Source organism: Leptonychotes weddellii, chromosome 7 (genome assembly GCF_054177405.1).
Source record: "Leptonychotes weddellii isolate Sample4059 chromosome 7, ASM5417740v2, whole genome shotgun sequence".
In the NCBI taxonomy this organism is placed as follows: domain Eukaryota; kingdom Metazoa; phylum Chordata; class Mammalia; order Carnivora; family Phocidae; genus Leptonychotes; species Leptonychotes weddellii.
Window position 1 is genome coordinate 10,996,788 of NC_138375.1, and position 20,591 is coordinate 11,017,378.

General features: G+C 40.5%; 1 long non-coding RNA gene across 3 annotated transcripts in view; it reads left to right on the forward strand.

Annotated features, from left to right (window-relative positions):
- Positions 1-20,591, forward strand: part of LOC115940895 (uncharacterized) — a 165,640-nt gene that overhangs the window by 107,737 nt on the left and 37,312 nt on the right. Inside the window, exons 5-6 of one of the 3 annotated variants that reach the window (XR_014146851.1) lie at positions 15,733-15,823; positions 16,859-20,511. The exons of the other annotated variants lie outside the window; for them this stretch is intronic. This is a non-coding gene — a long non-coding RNA (uncharacterized LOC115940895). Of the gene's footprint in view, positions 1-15,732; positions 15,824-16,858; positions 20,512-20,591 lie in introns of those variants that run through there. 3 annotated transcript variants of the gene reach the window in all.

Sequence of the window (20,591 nt, forward strand, 5' to 3'; positions counted from 1 at the left end):
TTTAATTTTATGCTGGGAAGGGTGGCAAATGGTCCAAGTGCCCCTGTGAAGACAAATTCCTCTTGTTTTTGCAGGTTTTCGTGGCATTTTTAGTTAAGGTTTTCAATTAGGACAGGAACGAAAGCATTACTAGTGCTTTCTAGAAATCATCCATTAATCGGAAGAAACCTGGAAAAGACTATGTGAACAATAGTGTAAAACTTGTATACGTAGTAGATCCTTGATATGGAGCCATGGCGAATCTGTGATCCGGTGAACTGTTCCATTGGATAATGTACAGCAATGAGAATGAATACAATATAGCTACCCTCAGGAATGTGGATGAGTCTTTCACACATACTGTTGACATTTGTAGAATGTCCAGGGTTTCTCTTAATGTGACATGCTAGGTATATGATACATTGATGAGTGCACACACACACGCACACACATGGCAAAATTTTATACTCAATATGGATAGTTTGGATTTTTATTAAAACCATTCTTCCAGGGGCGCTTGGGTGGCTCAGTCGGTTGGGCATCTGCCTTTGGCTCGGGTCATGATCCCAGGGGTCCTGGGATCGAGCCCAACTTTGGGCTCCCTGCTTTGCAGGGAGTCTGTTTCTCCTTCTGCCCCTCCACCACCCCCCCCACACTGCTTGTGCTGGCTCTTTCAAATGAATAAATAGAAATCTTTAAAAACAAAACCCCATTCTTCCAGAACAAACTTCTTGAGATAAAATAATTTTTAAACTTTTTCCCCCTCATGCTGTTCTGAGTATGATCAAACACATTTTTATTTTGAACTCACAAGGATGTTGTGTTTTGGGAAGTCAAGGTCAAGAAAAAGTAAGAATAGTAATATTTTCTCCATTTATGAACTGAGGAAAAGGGCATATAAATTAAGAAACTGGCAGCATACAGGTAGGGTTGGTCTGCAGTATCTAGCTTCCTTCCCTTCCTTTAAAGTTTTTCTGTAGGGGCGCCTGGCTGGATTGGATGGTAGAGCATGGGACTCTTGATCTTGGGGTTGTGAGTCTGAGTCCCATGTTGGGCGTAGAGATTACTTAAAAAATCTTAAAAAAATAAAGCAAAGTTTTTCTCTAGAAGCTGTGAGCATCCCAGACCTCTCTGGCTTGTGACAAATTGTGTAATACAAAATTCACACATTGGGCAGTCAGACGCACCTGGATGAGTCCTGGACTTGCTAGTTTTCCCTGAGATATTGTGCAAGATATATAATGTCTCTGAGTCCCAATTTCTGTGAAATGGGAAGAGTGATATAATGCATCTCCTAGAGACGTAGAGATTACCTAGGATTGAGTGTGCGAGAGCATTTAACACAGGACCTAGCACAGCATGTATTAGCTTTAACAAAGGAGAACATGATGTAAGTAACACACCACAGATACTCTGCCATAGTATGTTTTGCTATCAAGTAAAAAGGTGCTCTGGGATCAAATAAGAATAGATTTTTCCTCTGGAATTATTTTCTGCAATGATATCAATAGACAGTCTAGATCCCAAAGCAAATTCTGTAACCCAAACTATGAAGTCCTATGTCTATCTCTTTCATATAAAGCAGTTGTAATTTTTGTTCTCTGGACTTACTATTTTCTGTTCCTTCCCAAATTGCCTTGAAACCATTGCCAAAAGTTATGAATTATTTATGAAATTCAGAGTGAACCCTTCCCTAAGAGTGGATTTCCCCTTCCTATGTATATTATTACTAAAAGGACTATTCAGAAACTCCTTTTGCCTCTTAATTTCCAGTTCATCAGTTGTTTAGCATTATTGTCCCATCGGAATTGGCCCCTATCATGCCTATTTTTATTATTCTCTGGGATTTTGGAATGAACTTCGCATTAACTGAAATTTTTCTTTGAGTATGGTCTTCAGTCAATGTGGGATGGGACTCCAGGTATCAGCCTGGTGTGATGTAATGGGCACCTCCCTTCTGAAGCCCCATTCTGGGGGCTGATGGGAATTCCAGCACAGTGAGGAAAACGAGACAGGAAGTCACCTTCCCCTCAGAACTCCATACAGCTCAGGCTCTTCCATTCCAAAGTCGCAGGAGCCAGCCTTGCCCAGAATGTTTGAAGGCTGAAGATTCCCCCACCCCAGACAGTGAACAGAGCTCAAGGAATCTCTGGAAGATGAGATGTTCATTCAGAAAGCTGGAAAGGACCACATGGTAGCTTCACTGCTCTCCTGGAGACTGAATCTTGAAACATATCAGTGAAGACCCAATCCTGACTGTGCATGCCTCACAATGAACATGAACAACCTGCCAAGACCCAGCTAAAATCCTGAGAGTCCTTTCTGAGGTATCCTCCAAAGGATATCTACTTTAGACTCTTAAGTCTCTCAAACCAATACATTCTCTTTGCCACTGAAACAGATTTGAGTTGCAGAGTTCAGTCTAAAATGAAAATGGTGGGACCCCTTTTCCAAAAAGCAGGAGGAAAGTGCCACAAGCCATGCAAATATAGACCTTTGCCCTTCTTCTGTGGTTTCTCTCTCCACCTTTCATGGTGTTTAAAATTTTCTGTTTAACATTATGTTCCTTTTGGATATGCTCCCTTGGATCCCCTTTGGGGATCCTGGCTGGAAGAGGCTAGATCTTCATAGGCACTGGAACCCCTATTCATTCTGTAAGACGAGCAGGAAATGAAATATATCTACCAGCCATTTTGATACACTCTGTCTATTGTTTTTTTAAATTATTTTTTATTATTTTTATTTTTTACTCTTTTATTGGTATTCCATTTTTTTTTTTAACAGCGGTCTTATATGTGTTTTCTAAACCATATTGCTGAGTCATCTGGTTTATATTTTCTAAGTCACTCCTGCAGGTTTTCAAAAATCCATGCACTCATTTCCTTGACCTTCTTTGACTTGGCCCTTTGAAAGTCATTTTTATCAGGGTTTCGTTCAGCATCTCCTTGCTCACCATTCTTGAGTCAGGGCTTTGGGAATGAAGAGCACCAGAGGAAATGATTTCTGTATTCTGTGCCAATATTGCAATTTCTTGGCAATGTTAAGTTCAAGACAAATGATGTGGTGGCTCAGTCACTTTCCCATTTTTGTGGCCAGAGCCTTGTATTTAACGCCTTCCTGTATCAAACTTTTAAGATGTCCAGTGTGTTGAGTATTTATGGCTCTGTTGTGAGTTTCCGTCCTCTGGCGAGAACAATGATAACAATAAAAATATAAAAACATCTTTTTTTCCACTTACTGGAGAGACAATGTGATATTTTGAGCATTTTTCTTGCTGCGTGGAATCATCGTACTTGCACAGTTGAATTGAAGGGAGGTAGCTACTTAGATCTTTATCTACTCTTTGCCTGCTCTTAGAATGACTCAAATAGCCAATATTCTTGCCCAGAAAAGATTCCAACCACTTCGAGCCTTTGCTTAATTTTCTACTTTTCAGTTCTCTGCTGATTGCATGTGCTTGTTTATACCTCTGCCGTTCCGAATGTACCAATAAACTCCCTCACAAAAGCCCGAGCCATCCGGTGGGCTATAAATTAGGATAGTTTTAACCTACATTTTTTTTGTTCTGGGCTTTCAAATAATCTTCCACCGAAGACCAATTTTCCTGAAATAGATTTTATAAGGCTTTCACGGAAAAATTACATTTAGATCTCACCACTTTCCCCCTTTGTAATCACATATTTTAACCGAACAGTCATGTATTTACTCAACGTATTGGATAGCAGACAAAGTAATTTGTGTTTTGAGTCTTTATCTATTGAACATGATGTATTTCTTTCAGCTAAAGATTTACAGGCATACATTTTTGTTAGCTTTGTCAAAGAATAACCTTTGAATTCTTGCCTCAGATGTGTGTTCTTCGTTTTGAAAATAGAGCCATTCAGAAACCACATGCCATGGTTCATAATGACGTGACAACAACACTGAGAGTGATAGAGAGGTTGTGTAAATCAAGTGATAAGAGCCCTGGAAGAAAAAGTTTGGAGAACCGAAATCTAGTTAGAATTATGCCATCGATCCAGGCTTTTTAATAGTTGCCCCTTCTGTAAAATAGGAAAATTGACAGCAATGTCAGCTTCTCAACATCTGACCATGATATAGGAAAAACGTGTGAAATAAAAGGCAAACACGATATGAGTTTTATGAGAAAAAAAAAGGCATCTGAGGAAAAGAAAAAAAGACACCTGAGTCATCTTCAGATGAATTTAATAGAATAAGCTCAGTAGTTGGTTTTTTTTTTTTTTTTTTAAAGATCTTCTTGGGTGCCTGGGTGGATCAGTGGGTTAAGCGTCTGCCTTCTGCTCAGGTCATGATCCCAGGGACATGGGATCGAGCCCCGCGTCAGGCTCCCTGCTCAGTGGGGAGCCTGTTTCTCCCTCTTCCTCTGCCACTCCACCTGCTTGTTCTCTCTCATTCTCTCTCTCTGTCAAATAAATTTTAAAAAATTAAAAAAAAGGATCTTCTTGAAAAAAATACCTTACACATGTATTGTTGTTTTGTCTTCTAGACTACTAAGTACAAAACAGTTTCATGGGAAATGGCAAGGTGAATGAGATGTAGAGGCAGATGAGGGTCCATTTAGTGGAGCGAGACTCTGACACTAATTCTGCCATAAATTATGCCCCATCCCTCCATTCATATCCATATGACAGATGCTTTTCTTTCCCTGAGGGAAGGTTGAGTTCCTCAGGTTTGAAGCAATACCTAAAAATAAAAACAGAATATCAAAGAGCCTGGGGGCCAGGTGGACCACAGCAGAGCTGCACACATTCTTGGCAATGAAAAAAAAAATACTCATCTTCTCGGGGAAAGTAATTTCGATGGAACAGGCAGAATTTCTTTGGAAGCTGTTCTCACAACTGGATTCTAGTTTTGGGTCACAAATATGGTTAACAATACATTCAGTTGGAATTGAGTAAGGAAGCTATTAATATGACTTCGCTGGATCCTTATGGAATAAGGTCAGCCCTTGAAGTTCAGGTGAGTGATTAGCGTCTCTGTAGGTCAGCCCTGGTCCCTCTAATGAGCAGTTTCAGACACCACTTAGATGCCCAGCAGGCTAGCACTCCTGGCCAGTGCTGCAAAAGCCAAGAAAATGATTCTCAGCTCAGGAATGACTGAAGATCAGGCTTCTCTTTGAGGCGTTTTGAAAATAATAGTGTGAAAAAGGCCTTCTCTACAACAATTTCTGGCATGTGGGGGAAAAATGTAAGCTATTCTTCCAAGTGACTTCTTTCAAAAGGAATGGAATTTAGATCCATATCCAAGAATAGTGAGAGGCTCCAAAAAAAAGTAGCTTTTCCTGCACCTTTTCTTTGTTGCCGTTGAAAACAACTCTTGCAACGTTGAGGATGGGTTGTGTTTTATTTTTGGCAATTGTTCTACAGCAGGATTTAAACAGGAGGGTCCAAATAGAACGTGTCTGTTTTGAAAAGACATTCTGTGTCTCTTGTCATCTGGGTTCTGTTGTCTACAACTGTTCTGTTGTAATTACTGGGTTGCAGCTACTGGGTTCTGTTGTAACTACTATGGTGGTTCTCAACTGGGGGTGATTTTGCCCCCTAGGGGACATTTGGTCATGTCCGGAGATGTTTTTGGTCATCTCAAATCTCACTAGAGGGAGGAGATGCTGCTGGCATTTGGTGGGGAGAGGCCAGGGATGCTGCTAAATATCCTACAATGCACAAGGCAGCCCCCACAACAAAGTATTCACTCCAGATGTCAATGTGCTGCCCTTGAGAAACCTAGTCTATTAGGACACCTTTTCTTCCATCCCCCGTATACCTCCTCGGGGAGCCAGCATGTGGCTCCTCGTGACTGCGTGTGGAAATGGATAAGGCCAGCTGTGTTTTGCCACGGACAATGGGCTTACTATTTATGATCAGTTTGCCTGAAATTAATGTGAAGTAGCAACATATAATTGTTTAACGGCTTAGCCTTTCTTTGTAAATAGTCTTTGAAAAAGCTTATAATCAGAAATAATAGGGAAGAAAATGTAATTTCAGATTCTGTTTGAAAGTCCAAATGATCCTCACATACACGTGGACCAAATTCTAACTAAAATAATGTCTAAGATGCTAGCCAGTATTTTAGAGGGCATTGAAGTTGATTCTCTTGGGTTGTCCCAGAGAATTGTCAATAATGGCACTAAGAACAGTTTGCCAGTCGGTGCCGTCCCTGGCTGTGTATGGTGGCCTTGTTGGTCGGTGAGGGGAATGTTGGAATGGGGGATGAGGGGTGGGGGCAAGGCAAACCCCTAAGTTGGACATTTTATTTCTAGTCTTACGTTACTTTCAAATTTCAGGTGAATATCACATTTTACTCTCCAATGTAAGGATAACGTTTTAAATTGCTTATCATTAAACAAAAATTGATACTCAAGGAAGGTGAATCCTGTTTGTGTTGAGGCTCAGACTATCTGAGCAAATTAACATGCCCTCCTGGAGGTAAACTCATTTCGGCCTGAGATTCACAATTATAAGGAGGGAAAACAACACAAGAAAAGACAGGAGACTTGGATTTCCAGCCCAGCTTCCACACTGCTTCGCTTTACGACTGTAACGAAGATGTTGTCCACTTATCTATCTATTCATTCAGCAAATACTTGTTGCTTTTACTTGAGCATTTACTTTACCTGGCATTGTTATAAGGGCTTTACAAGTATCGTTAATTCACTTAATCCTCACACCAGCTGAATAACATTATTGGTATAATTGACCTGAGGTGAGAAAGCTGGTAAGAGGCAGAGCTGGGATTCACATCCAGGCAGGCCGACTCAGGACCATGTTCTTAAAACTCTTTGCTTCATTGCTTTGCAATAAACAATTAAATGGGTAACTGTAAGAAAGGATGGTGATAGCTCTCACATGAAAAAGAGAAGATGCCATGGGGCCATTACAAAGGGGAAAGGCTAAGGGAAGGCCTTTCAGAAAAAGTGACATTTATTCTGAGACTGGAGGGCAAACAGAAGCTCCTGGAAAAAGAGGTAAGATGGAGCGAATGTTCCAGGCAGTGGGGGAGATGCATGGCAAGGCCTCTAGGATGGAGTGTGGTGTGGTTTGAGGAAGAAGGAAGTTTGGTATGCCTGGCATCTTGAGGTGCTCTAAGCTGAGGTGGGGTAGGGAGTTGGTGCGGGGTGTATCACAAAGGGCATTTGAAGGTTTTACATGAAAGGTAGAGGGGAATTGGGGGAGCCTTTAAACAGAGGAGTGACTAAGTCAGCTTTCATTCAAGGAAGGTCATTTTGGTTGCAGTGTGGACAATAAATGGGAGAAAAAACATGAGGTTAGAAGTGGTTGCTGGTCCAGGTGGGATTTGATGGTGACCTGGATAGGCCAGTGTGAGTGAAGGGAAGCAAATATGTATGTATTGAGAGTGATAAAGGCTAAGAAGGAAAGGAAATAAATCAGGATGAGGGATCAGAAGATAAGGGGATAAGGTTGAGAAGATGACATGAGCACAGAGAAACTAAAGACTGTGGGTCTGAGGGAGGAGCCTGACTGACACCCATAGAGTAAGTCATTTTGTCCACCTGATATGAAGAGTCTCCTCTGCAGTGGATGCCCTTTGGTGGGTATCTACACAAGACACAAATTCTCATACTCTAAGAGGTTTGTACCATACCTTTACCCCAGATTTCCTGGCCAGCATTCTTCCAAACTTGGAAGTTCCTTCCAAAGTCCAAGTCCTTGAGCATCCAGCCAAACCATTAGAAATAGCCTGTGGATCAGTGTAGAGCCACGCCTCTGGAGGTATCTCACCTCAGTCCTAGTGCACATACACTGTTCAAATGTCTGCTTGGGGGAGGCTTGTCCTTCACCTTGTCCTTCAGTGTCATCCCTGAGTGGGGCTGCGATGCAGCAGCTTTCCTTTTTCTGGTGCTGCTAGAATAACACCTGGAAGCATTTCTTCTTTAGTTAGTTGGGCATAAGGAACATCTTAGGAGGCTATTGATGTGAGTTGAGGGACAGGAGACAATTTCAACTGGAGTTGGTGTTGAAGTCTGAGCCACCTGCTCCTAATCCAGAGGTAATTCATTTATTCCTTCTGGATTTGCTCGAGCTTGGTCTCTTATACACCTGTATCAGTCAGGACCCAACCAGATAAGAACAGTAGGAGTTTATTATGCTTATACAAGAGGGAGCTGGTTAAGCAGTCTCTGTAAGGCTGTTTTCCTTGTAAATCCATAGAGCAGGCAGACAGGAACGGAAGATCATGAGTAGACTAAAACCTGGTGAGCATGAGCTGGGACCCTATGAGGACAAACTAAGATCTGGCTTTGATGACCCCTTATCATGGAGGTAACCCCCCTCCCCACATACCTGGCCCTGAACTCAGAAAACCTAGAGGAGGATGTAGGATTAGATAGGGTATTTTAAGGTCCAGATGCTGCTTCGTGCTAACGAGGTGAATCAATAGATCACTAACAACCGTATGTATATTACAAACAGCTGCTTCTTCTTTGCAGCTTTTCAAATGTCTCAAGAATCTCCCTGTGACCCAGCATACCCAGAAATGCACAAGAAAGGGAATTCTGGGAATGAGGTTCAGCCTAGTCTGGTTGACACATTACAAAGCTACCATAATATTATTTCCATTTGATGATAGATTGCTTCTGCAGGAACCCAATCATAAGGCAAGACTTTGTGCGTCATGAGAAACTCAGGTTTCATGGTCATCTGATATCCCATGGTTAGGTCTTCAGCCTTTACCAAAGCCCAGTAAGGAGTCAGACCTGTTTCTCAAGAGGAGAACAGTTCAGATCTCTTATTTATCGCATTAACTTTCCACATGAAACATAATATGAGCTTTCCATTTTTTTAATAATCATCTATATTTGTTCATGTATCGAGACCCAGTCAATATATACAATCACCATATTGTGTTAGCTCACAGAACTTTATAGCTTGTTTTCATATTTGGTAGGTCAAGTTCCTTCCATTGTTCTTTTTTATTCTGCATTTTCTTTTCATTTTATGGTTAACTTGTCAAGTTCAATAAAGTTCTGTTGGAATTTTGATTTAGATTGCACTGAATTTCTCTGATTCAAAGGATTTTCACTCTTGCAAGTATCCCTCATATTTTAGACTTTTATATCATATCTTTTTTTTCTTGTCTTGTACAGAAGTCTGAATTTTTCAGCTCTGTCTCCCAACTTAGTAACTTATTCCTCAGGGGTGCCTATTTTGATATTTTGCCTACTTGAAATTTTTATTTTGGTAATCATGTTATTTTATTTCCAAGATCTCTAATTATCAAAACAACTCACTTTTATTTCATAGATAACTTTTCTTATAACTCTGAAGTTATTAATTATACTTCATTTAAAATCTGCTCTTTTTTGCTCTATTGTGCACATTTTTCTATTTGCTGATTTTTGTACTTCTCTTTCAAAGTGTTAGTTTTCCTTAAATATTTTCTCTTTCTTGTTCACGTACTCATTTTTACAATTTGAGATTCCCTGTTTACACATGTGTGACTGTGTTTGTTTACTGCAGTTTGCCTCCAGTGGTTTTGGAAGGGGACAGGATGGGCTCCCTGATAGAGCATTTGATTACTTTGTCTTTTGATCCTGTTTTTATTTGTCAGAAGTTACTCTTGGCACCAACCAGCCTCTTCAACCTGAGCATTCAAACTAACTGCTACTGTCGAGGGGAAAATGCTTTCTTCTGATTGAAGTGGAGGTGTGGCATGAAAGAATGGTGAAGGCAGGATGGACCCACCAGGCAGCTCTATATGCTCCAAATGTGATTTCGTAACCCTGATGGTTTCCCTAGTAACCTGTAAGAGCCACACCCAGGTTTAGAGCCTACGCAGCTCTGCTCTGATTGTAATTTCCCTATGCTGGGCTGGAGTTTGGGGCTTTTGTTTACTTCATTAAACCAACCTCATTTGCCTTCTATCTTTTGGAATTTAGCCAAATTTCTAGTGTACTGATAGATCTTTTTTTCTAATGCTGATAAGTAATTGATCTCTTGTACACACACACACACACACACACACACACTTTCCCAATGTCTCATGAGTCTAGGGACTTGGGACAGGAGAGGCAGCTGTCTGTGTTTTCAGTCTGCCATCTTGATCTAATTTGACTTGATGTTCTTCAAGTGATTTAGGTTGTCTTTTATGATTCTTTAATGCCTCAAACCACAAGTTATCCCAGGCCTGTTCATGTCGGATGAAATATGCACAATCTTGCAGCTTAAAGGCACTAGAAATAAAGCTACTGGAACATAATGACTCATAGTAATGAGGTTTCATTTGAGAGTAATATGAACAACTGGGGACTCTCGTCTTAGTGCTTTGGATTTTGGAATGCTTTCACATTGGGAAAACAGGAGGCAGTGGCTGTTTCCTTGGCTTTTGTTCACAGACTCTCTAGAAGACTGTCTGCTTGATGGATGTATTTTCTCATTGCTGGTGATAATTCTCTAGGAGTGATTCACTAGCAAACGGAGGCTGCAGCAGAGCATTTTCCTCCATCTTCACACTCATGCTCATTCACTTTGCTATTTGCTCCCAATATCCGTTTCCCCTACTCAATAAATCACCTTTTGATGAGAAAAGAGTACAAAATATTAGTCATGTGAGGATTTGGATCATGTTTAATTTAGCACCAATGAAAAAATTTTCTCCTAATCCAGTAGCTGTCTGGAGCCACAGCCTGTGATTGTCAATGGTTTTGTGCATGCACCATCTGAAGCCCAGACAGCTAGCTCCCGAACGGCTCAGGGCTCAAAGGATTCATGCTAAATTCCTGCTGTGGGATGAGACTCTAAGCCAGGGGGTTAAACTGTAAATCAGGAATGACTCAAGGTAACAACTTTGCTCAATCTGATCTTCTTTCTTTCTATTGACTTTTTTTATTCTTCTACTTTTCTATTCTTCTATTATTGACCAGACTATCTTGGGTTTAGTGCTACACTCATTCATCAGATAAAGGGGCACAGGGGAGATGTGAGAGCACCCAGCGGTCCCGTCACTTCCATGAAGGAGAAATGGATGGACTCTTCTCTGCTTTTAAATTCAGTCCTTGCATATCATGGACCCAGTGGCAGACTATGTGTTGCCACTTGCTCATCTGTGTTTTAGGTCTTGCTTACCTACATAATTCATCAGAGACCAGGTTGATCACAATGTTTAGACTGGTGTGTGTGTGTGTATGAGGAAAAGAGAGAGAGAGAATGAGTGTGCATGTGAGTGTATATGAATTTACTCCCAGACTTAAGTTAAAAGTGAGGGGTGAAGCTGTGAACAGAGAGCATATTCATATTTATATTGACCAGACTCTTCATTTGTAGAACTAAGACCCTGGAGCCAATGGCAGACAGGCTCTGAGGTAGAGGTACAGATTGGTTTCTCCCAAAACTTACATGGAGTTTAGGGTGGAAGATTTTATTAGGAATCAGCAGCCATGAAAGGAAGGGGAGAACTGAGAAGAGGAAACAGTGAAATGGTGCTGTCAATCTGAGAAGTCTTGGCCAATCTGGCAGAGACCTCTGGGGAGAGCACACCCATTAAAATTGTCCTCCTCAGGCCAAAATGGCAGCATCTTCATACCCCTGCCTTGCTTAGTTCCTAGACACGGGCTGCCCCCCAAAGGGCATGACCTAGGGTGAGGAGGTTCTAAGCAGCTGAGGCATAACCTGAAGGAACTGACAGTGGAAGTTGTCTGCTGATTGTACTTCCTGCAAATGAGAGCAAGCCCTCCTTTCTTCCTTGAAGGGTCATCTGGCCAACACATCCCTGTGCCTGCCTTGAGTAGAGTAGCTGATGGTAAGAGAGAAAGTATAGGTGCCCAAGCTTTTTCTGGGGACAGAAGTAAGGGGTCACAGGGGTGGAATGATCGTGAGTTCCTGATATTTAAATTACTTCTCAATCTAGCCTTCTTTTCTGATCAGGTTTCAGAGGAGAAAGAGGTTATACTAGGAAGCAAGTCACATGCAAGAGTTCTGTTGTCCTAAACCTTATTTGAACAATGGAGGTAAGGCAGCTCTGATCAGCCCAAGACCAGAATTCAGAAGAGTAGTAAGAGACTGAATAGACAAGTGGACTATGGACATACCATGCATAAAAATAGAACTCTGACCCATGGTCTGCCCAATCAGCCCAGGTAACTTCCCATTATCTATGGTAACTAGCTCAGGGAGCCAGTCTGCTGTGTCAGACTTGTAGAAATTCAGAACACTATCTCTAGAAACAATTTAGGAAGTCCAACAATAGCTCCTGTACCAGTTGACCCCAAATGTCTGGAATTTTATTAATAACTGGAAGCTTTCCTAAGTTTGTCCCTGCTACCAACTTAGGACCAAGTGGACAATGCCAAATATGGACCTCTAGCCAATCACAAAAGGCTCCCTGGTTCTCATAAGCTCTCCTCCAGCTTTTCCACATGAACAGCCTACAATCAGGACATACCTGAAGACTTCTCTGTTTTCCACCAGAAAACATTCCCACTTCTCTGCTTGCCTTTGAGTTTCTGCCAAAATAGAAGTGATAGTTTCTTGCAATAGCAAGCTCTCACTCAGTCGTCTTTGTGTTGATTTGGTAGGCCTTCATCAATTTCCACAGGAGGGAAGGTGATACTTCCAACCAATTCCATGTGTTAACTGGAAGAGCAGAATAAAGGAAGAGTCACAGAGTGTCAGGGAATGGGGGGGGGGGGAAGCTTGAGAAACAGAGAGACCAGCATATAACAATAGGAGTCAACACTTGAGAAGCACACTTGAGCCAGAGGAGAACGCTCTGCGACTGTCAGTTTAGCATTCATGCTGCAGAAACTGAGCCCAAGAATTGACTTTTATTTTGAATTTCCTGTGCCCAAAAACACTTCCATCTGGTAAAAGGTGGGGCATACATAACCACCAACATCTGATTAAGTATTTGTCAAACACTGACTACATGCCAGGCTGAGGGCTAAGCATAGGGGACAAAATAATGAACAAAATAGAAATACCACTGGCTTCATTTTCTCCACATATAGTGTCAAGCACCAGTAAGCCTTTAGTACTAGTTTTATAATATAAAAAATCTGGTAGCAAGAGATGGGGCTGCTAGTGTAGCTTTGAGGAGAAGTTTCCTGACTGAAAATTTTAAAATATGAGTAGATGCCTGAAGGAAGAAATACTTTCAAGAACTCTAGTCCTAGCTCTGTCCTCTGCATGTGTGTGCATGTGTGTGTACAAGTACGTATTTGGATATTGCCTTGGACTAACTATTTAACATTCTCTATGCCCCAATGTCTTCATACCAAAATGTGATTAATAATAGGTCTCCTTCCTTTCATAGATTCTAATAAAATGATCAAATAAGTGTAGATGTGCGGAAGAATTTGCAGATACTGTTATTTTCCATCCATCCCATCACAGCTGGGAGACACAGCTATATTTATACACATAAATTATCCAACTTCCTTGACATCCAGTGGGCAACATGTGAAACTCTGTGATCCTATTTTGAGTTCAGTTTCTTTCTTTGCTGGATTTCTGCCTCTCTTAGGTGCAATGCCCCATGGACCAGAGGGTGGTGTGGCTGAGAAAGGAGCAGGGGACTGGTTTGGTTGACTGTATTCTTCCCTTCTTCCCTTCTCATGTATGCCTCCCCCCATGGTGTGGCCCTGGGTGGAAGAAGACAGAGGGTCGTTCTCAGGTCAAGGGTGCAGAGGTAGATGCAATCCTTAGCTTGAATCACAGAGTAATCTCTTGCGTGAAATACTTCAAGAGCCTCGAAAGTGGTCTCTCTGAATCCACTTTGCATATTTCTAACTCATTTTGCCCAAAGTTGCAGTGTAATATTTTGGAAATGTGACACTATTCATATCATACCCCTGCTCAAAATCGTTCAATGACTTCTCATTGCTCTTGGCGGACAAAACCATGAGGGCATTCCAGAATTCAATCTGATGTTACTTTCATACCTGTAAAGGTTGTGATTTTAAAGATGGGAAGAACAGGACAAGAAGTGAGCACAGATTGAAGCAGGACACTGATCTGCTGATCCAATCAGATGAAGAAGCCACCTGGATGGAGGTTAGCTATAGGAACGCACGTGGGATGCACTTGTTAGCTCTAGAAAGTACTATATAATGGGACTTGGCTTGGCAGTGAGAGTAAGAAGAAGATTTGCCCTGGATGTCTATAGTTCAGGATATGATAACACTGAGAGATTTGGTCTAGTTATTAAGCAGCCTCAGTATGCCAAGAAATCCTAAATATTCCCCTGGGAAAGCAAGCTCAGGATTGTTTGAGGTGGCAGGATTTCCTCCTTTTTTAGGGCTGAATGCCGTTTGTGACAACATGGATCAACCTTGGAGGGGAGGACATTATGCTAAGTGAAATAAGCTAGACAGAGAAAGGCAAATACCATGTAATCTCACTCAATGCGGGATTTTTTTAAAAAGTTGAATTCATGGAAACAGAGAATGGAATGGTGGTTACCCGTGTCTGGGGGTGGAGGAAATGGGGAGATGTTTGTCAAAGGGTACAAGTTGCAGTTAAGCAGGATGAGTAAGTTCTGGGAATCTGGTGTACAGGGTGGTGACTCTTGTTAATAATACCATATTGAATACTTGAAATTTGCTGAGAGCAGATGTTAAGTGTTCTCACCACACACGGCAAAGAGGTCACTACGTAAGGTGATGGATATGTTAATTAGCTTGATTGTGGTGGTCATTTCACAATGTATATGTATATTTAATCATCATCCTGTACACCTTAAATATATACAGTTTTATTTGTCAATTATACTTCAATAAGCCTGAAAAAAAGTAGTTTGAAGTAACACCATTTTTCCCTTAGTGGGTAAGCCCCTTTAATGCTAGGGAGGTTTAGAATTAAGTATAGGTGTGAAGAAAGTAAAAACTCGTAATAATATTAATATAATATGTATACATTTGTTATCTGTAATGTTTAAGAATATCTGATGTATTAGTGTGTTAATAGCTTAACCTTGTGATTTCAGTTTAAAAATAAGATGAGTGATTATTTTAGGTTTGAAATTTATTTGAAGTCATACTAAGCTTATATACAGTTATTGGGACATTTAAGAAACTTTAAGAATCACTGTATTTACAACATACTTATAATTACAGAAGTACTTAGGAAAATTTCTCAGATAATTGCAAAATCAGCAAGTATCAACGGGATAAGTTTATTAACGCACCTTAACGTGTTTCAAGGCAGTAAATTAATTGAGTTTGTAAGTGGGGTCAAACATCAATTGGATCCCTTAAATGATTATTAATATTTGCTCATCTTTGAAATTGAACAATAAAATTCTTTAAAAGCTTAAAGTGGAACTAAGTTTATGACTTATAAATATATAATATTAATTAAAAATGAAGAAACTCTGGGGTTTAATTTTTGTTCACCCAAAGCCTCTAGTTCCTGAGCTCTTAGAATAAACTCTAAATTCCCTAGCAATGTCCCCAAGGCCCTCCATGATCTGGATTGGATTTAAATATCCATCTTCATCTCTTATTCCTATTCTTCCCCATAAATATGCTCCAGCCAGGTACATGGTCCTATTTCTTTACTTAATTTTCAAACACAACTCCTTTCCTACGTCCTGGCCTTTGAAGTTGCTGTTCCCTCCATGTGGAGAGTCTTCCCTAAGGCACAAGGCATTTCCTTGTCATCTTTCTAAACTCGCCCGAGTGGTCTTTCCTGAAGTGAGGTCATGGCAAGATCATTCTGTTCACCCTTTGCGAGCTGGCTACTGTATTTTGCATTTGATCATTCTATTTATTTCTTTCAGATGAGTCATCTCAATTTTTCATGATTTAAACTGATTACACTGTTTGCTTTTATCATTCTTCCCCACCAGAACGTACCCATCCTAAGAACAGGTACGTTGTCTTGTTTACAGCTGACATTGGCGGTTGATAGGTGCTAAATATTAATTCAATAAATGATTGAAAGGTATATTTATGCTTAAAGCAGCAATGTGACCATGCTATCCTGTGCAGTCAGGATAATTTCTTTTTCTCATCTAATAATTATGGAATAATTTTTTCCAAGTTAAATATGCATGTTCCTCCTAGTAAAAGACTGCTGAATTTCCTCTACTAGAGACTGCGTAATATCCATTATGTAGATACATTATGTCTTGAAGAACAATGAGCAGAAGTTTTGCATTTTAATGAAATCAAATTTCTCATTTAAAAAAAGGATTGAGAGGGGTGCCTGGGTGGCTCAGGCGTTTAAGCATCTGTCTCTTGATTTTGGCTCAAGTCATGAACTCAGGGTCTTGAGATTGAGCCCCATGTCAGACTCCACACTCTGTGGGGAGTCTGCTTGGGATTCTCTTTCTCCCTCTCCATTTGCCTCTCCCACTCCTGCTCTTGATCTCTCTCTCTCTCTCTCTCTCAATAAATAAATAAATAAATGGATAGAGAGATAGAAGAAAAAGAGCATGTCTGTAAAACAATAGAACTCCCAAGGAAGAAGAAATATCTTAAAATCATTTATTTTAAGAATCAGAAAAATGGTATCAGAAATTCTGAATGTCCTCTCTCCAAAAGGACACTGGAAGAATTCATCATTATGTAATAGAGAGTCATTGGAAGGGAAAAAATCCCAGAGTTTAAGAAACAATAGGATAATGTGAAAGTACGAATAGATGAGAAAAGGAAATTTTAATGAACCAACCTATCATTCCAGAATTAAAATTAAAATTCTCATAAAGTAAACACTGTGGAAAATAAACTCGAGAAGTCCTTGAGGAAGAAGACCAAGCTGAGAAAACAATGACAGAAAATTATAAATAGAGACTTCAACATAAAAATTAGAGGAGTAAAAGAAAACCCTTGGAACATAGCTTCCATTTAAAAGAGAGAACAAATAATTGATCATTCTCCTTCCCTGTTTTCACTCCACGTCAGGTGAAATTCCTAAAGAGAAATACACACCTCCAGAAATCCCGGTTCACATTCTGAATTGGGCTGATAAAGAAAAAAATTACCCGAGATTCCAACAAAAAAAATTCTTTTTCTCAGAATCCAAAGACCAAAAGACAATGAAGAACACTCTAAAGAGGATGCGTGGAAAGCCGTGTGACCAAATAAATTAATGCACAGAGAAGTTGCTTTTCATGTGAAAGTCATCAAAAAGATGCTATTAGATATGTAAGCCTTCAAAATATAAATGAAGAACTGAGGACTGTGCATATCATCTATTCCTGATTAAAAATGGAAATGCTAAACCCTTTGTATTATTTGCTGCCTTGTTGATTCGGGTAATGGTGAACCCCGTGAAACTTGAAACTTCCTTGCTTTCTTCTTAGCTCTCTTTTGGCTTCTTTTTCTGTGTCAGGAAATGTGTTCCCCAACGGACAGCTTTCAATCCACTGTTCAGATTGACTTCTTAACACATTTGATAACCATATCTAAAAATGACTGTGCTTTTCAATTCCCAGTGCTTGCTAAGAATGTACCTACTGATGACCCAGCAGGACACAGTGGGAGGAGAATTGTTCAACAAAAAGCCTTTTTGCTCTTTTTAAAATGTTTTATTTTTTATTTTAATTCCAGTAGAGTTGACATACAGTGTTATATTAATTTCAAGTGTACGATATGGTGAAGCCTTTTTGCTCTTACAAAAGCAGAATTGCATAGATCTCCACAATGGCCATTTACTTGTCAGGGGATTTAACAATTTTTGGCACCTTATATTAAATGGATCAAGTCATTTTTTTTAAAACTATCCAGATATTTTTAGTCACCAAACTCTTATTCAAATAATACTCCATTCTGGATCTGTGTGTATTACTGAATTAACTATCCTTAAATAGCTGCAATCTCAACCAGGTAAAAAAAGGCATAAAAACACTTTAAGAAAACTCACCGGGGCACCTGGGTGGCTCAGTTGGTTAAGCGTCTGATTCTTGATCTCGGTTCAGGTCATGATCTCAGGGTCCTGGGATCGAGCCCAGCCTCAGGTTTGGCGCTCAACGGGGAGTCTACTTTTGGCCTTCTCCCTCTGCCCCTTCCCCTGCTCTCTCTCTCTCTAAAATAAGTAAGTCTGTTTAAAAAAAAAAAAAGAAAAGAAAATTCACCAAATAGTTGTTATCTTGGCAGGATGGAGGTATAAAATATTAAAGAAAAAATTTTTTGTACATCATTCCAGCAATTTCTTTCTCTCTGTTAAGTAATACTTTTTTTTGGGGGGGGGTGTTATCTTGATCATTCCCATCAGCATAAAAGCGTGCCGTTGGAGCTCTTCTCATCTGAAAAACCTTGTCTGGACCTCATTTCCTACCTCCTTGTCACTCCATTTCTCCACTTCTTTTAGCAGCAAAATGTTGAGAGCTGTCCAAATACACAAAGTCTCCGATTTCTCTCTTCAGTTCTATCTTAATTCAACACAAATCAGGTTTTGCTTCGCTGAAACCTTTCTTGTGGAGGTCTCCAATGGCCTCCAAATTCCTAAATCCACTGGACAGCTGTCCTTCCTCATCTTACTTGACCAATCCATAGCATTCGACACATTAGCCAACCCATCTTCTTCACGCACCCCCAGAACCGCCTTCCCGGTTTCCACCCTGAATACTGTCCTTTTCTAGACCCCCTTCCCCCAGCCCCTGCAATTACAGGGCCTTAGTGCTCAGTCCTACCTCCTAATCTCTATCCATGTCCCCTCGCTTGGTAATTTCATCTAGTCTCAATGCTTTAAATGATATTGTACTAGTTTCCCATGACTCCTGTACCAAATTACCACAAACTTGGTGATTTTAAACTACAGACATTATTGTCTCTCAGTTATGGGCACTAGAAGTCTAAAATCCAGCAGAGCTGGAGATAGCAGTCCTCCAGGGGGAATATTTTTAGGTAATGATGGGGAAGAAATAAAACCCCCCTTTCAGGACAACTATAAACTCTGACTCTGAGGGTCTCCAGAAAAGTAAACACAGTTCAAGAGCAAGCCAAAATTTGGTTCCTATTCTCCTCTTGCTTCTGCAGGGACAGGAGAAGCCAGTGTGAGCTGCACAGGGAGGGAGGGGCTTTATCTGCCAGAAGAGACTCCAATTTCCTGCGGCACCACACCCTGTTCTCCGAGCCTACCGCCAGTTAGTATGTTCATTAACTTACTGTTTAAGACCTTTTCATTCACTTTTGGGGCACCTGGGTGGCTCAATCGTTAAGTGTCTGCCTTCGGTTCAGGTCATGATCCCAGGGTCCTGGGATCGAGCCCCACGTCGGGCTCCCTGCTCTGCAGGAAGCCTCCTTCTCCCTCTCCTACTCCCCTTGCTTGTGTTCCCTCTCTCGCTGTGTCTCTGTCAAATAAATAAATAAAATCTTTAAAAAAAAAAAAGACCTTTTCATTCACTTTAATTTTTTGAGCCTCACAACACCTTTACCTTGCAGTTGGTAAGATGGAGGGTTTCTATAACATTTTTCAGATGAAAAATCTCAACTTCAGAGAGGTTAAGCCCTATCCAATGCAGTAATAACAGGTGGGGTAGGGTCTCACATTCTAACACAAGCCTACTGATCTTCCTTCTGTTATAATACTTCATTTTATCTTGAACCTGAACACCTTGTGTATTGTTTCTGAGTTTGAATTGAGTTTATAATAAATGTTTGCAAAAGGTCATGGTTGAGAAGATTTTGTTCTTCTTTCTTCACCCCCCAATATTTGGAGTTGGCAATCCATTTATAACACATTTTACCCTTTCTTAGTAGAAGCCTCTTTATTTCTGCCTAAACCAAGTAGGGAGTTCAAGTGGGTCTGCAATGAACATGTCGTAAATAACCAGTTGTAAACTGAAGATGTATTGAGTAGAGAACAGTGCAGGGTTGATCAGACTGCATTTTATAAGTTGTGTAAAATTTTCAGCGTGGATAATAGAAATGATTTATAATTTCTTACATATGGGGAGAGAATAAGTCATTGAAGCAGGTTATTTACTTGGATTTTCAAAAGGGTAATATTTCATGCCCTTGAGGTCACAGAAACCAGGGACTTATTGTATTTTCTAGTGGTTAAGAGCAGAGATTTGGGAGTAAGACAGAACTGAACCTGCAGCTCATCTACACTATGAGCAAATGACTTGATCCTCAAACACTTAATCCTCAGTTTCTCCATTTGTAAGATGGAGATAATACCAGGGCTCATCTTACAGGACTGTGAGTATTGAAAGGGATCATTTTGGTGTAACGAAATAGTATTAGGGCCACGGACCTGGGATGTTGGATTTTGTCCTGCTTGGGATCCCTTTGTGCCCACATGTTCCCAAGAGGGAACATGTCCTTGGCCAGAGCAATGTGTGTGGAATACCACCTGATGTACAGAGAAATAAAATATTTAATATTTAATATTTCTTCTCAGGAAGCTCGCCGAAGATGATACCATGGCATAGAGATAAGAAAGGCAAATCCAAATGGTTTACCTCTGCATGGCCTCAACACCTCCATCTGTTTGACCTGCCATGAGGACTTGTCCCTTTGAGATGTGGTGTTTTATCCCAGGCCTGGTATCATGTTGCTGGAAAATCAGGAAACTCGTGTCAGGGTTGCATGTTGGCCCCTGAAAGGAAACTCATTATTATCAGAGTCATACAAAGTCCACTGTGCATTATAGCTGTTTTGATCATGAACAGGAGCAGTCTCCCAAGCA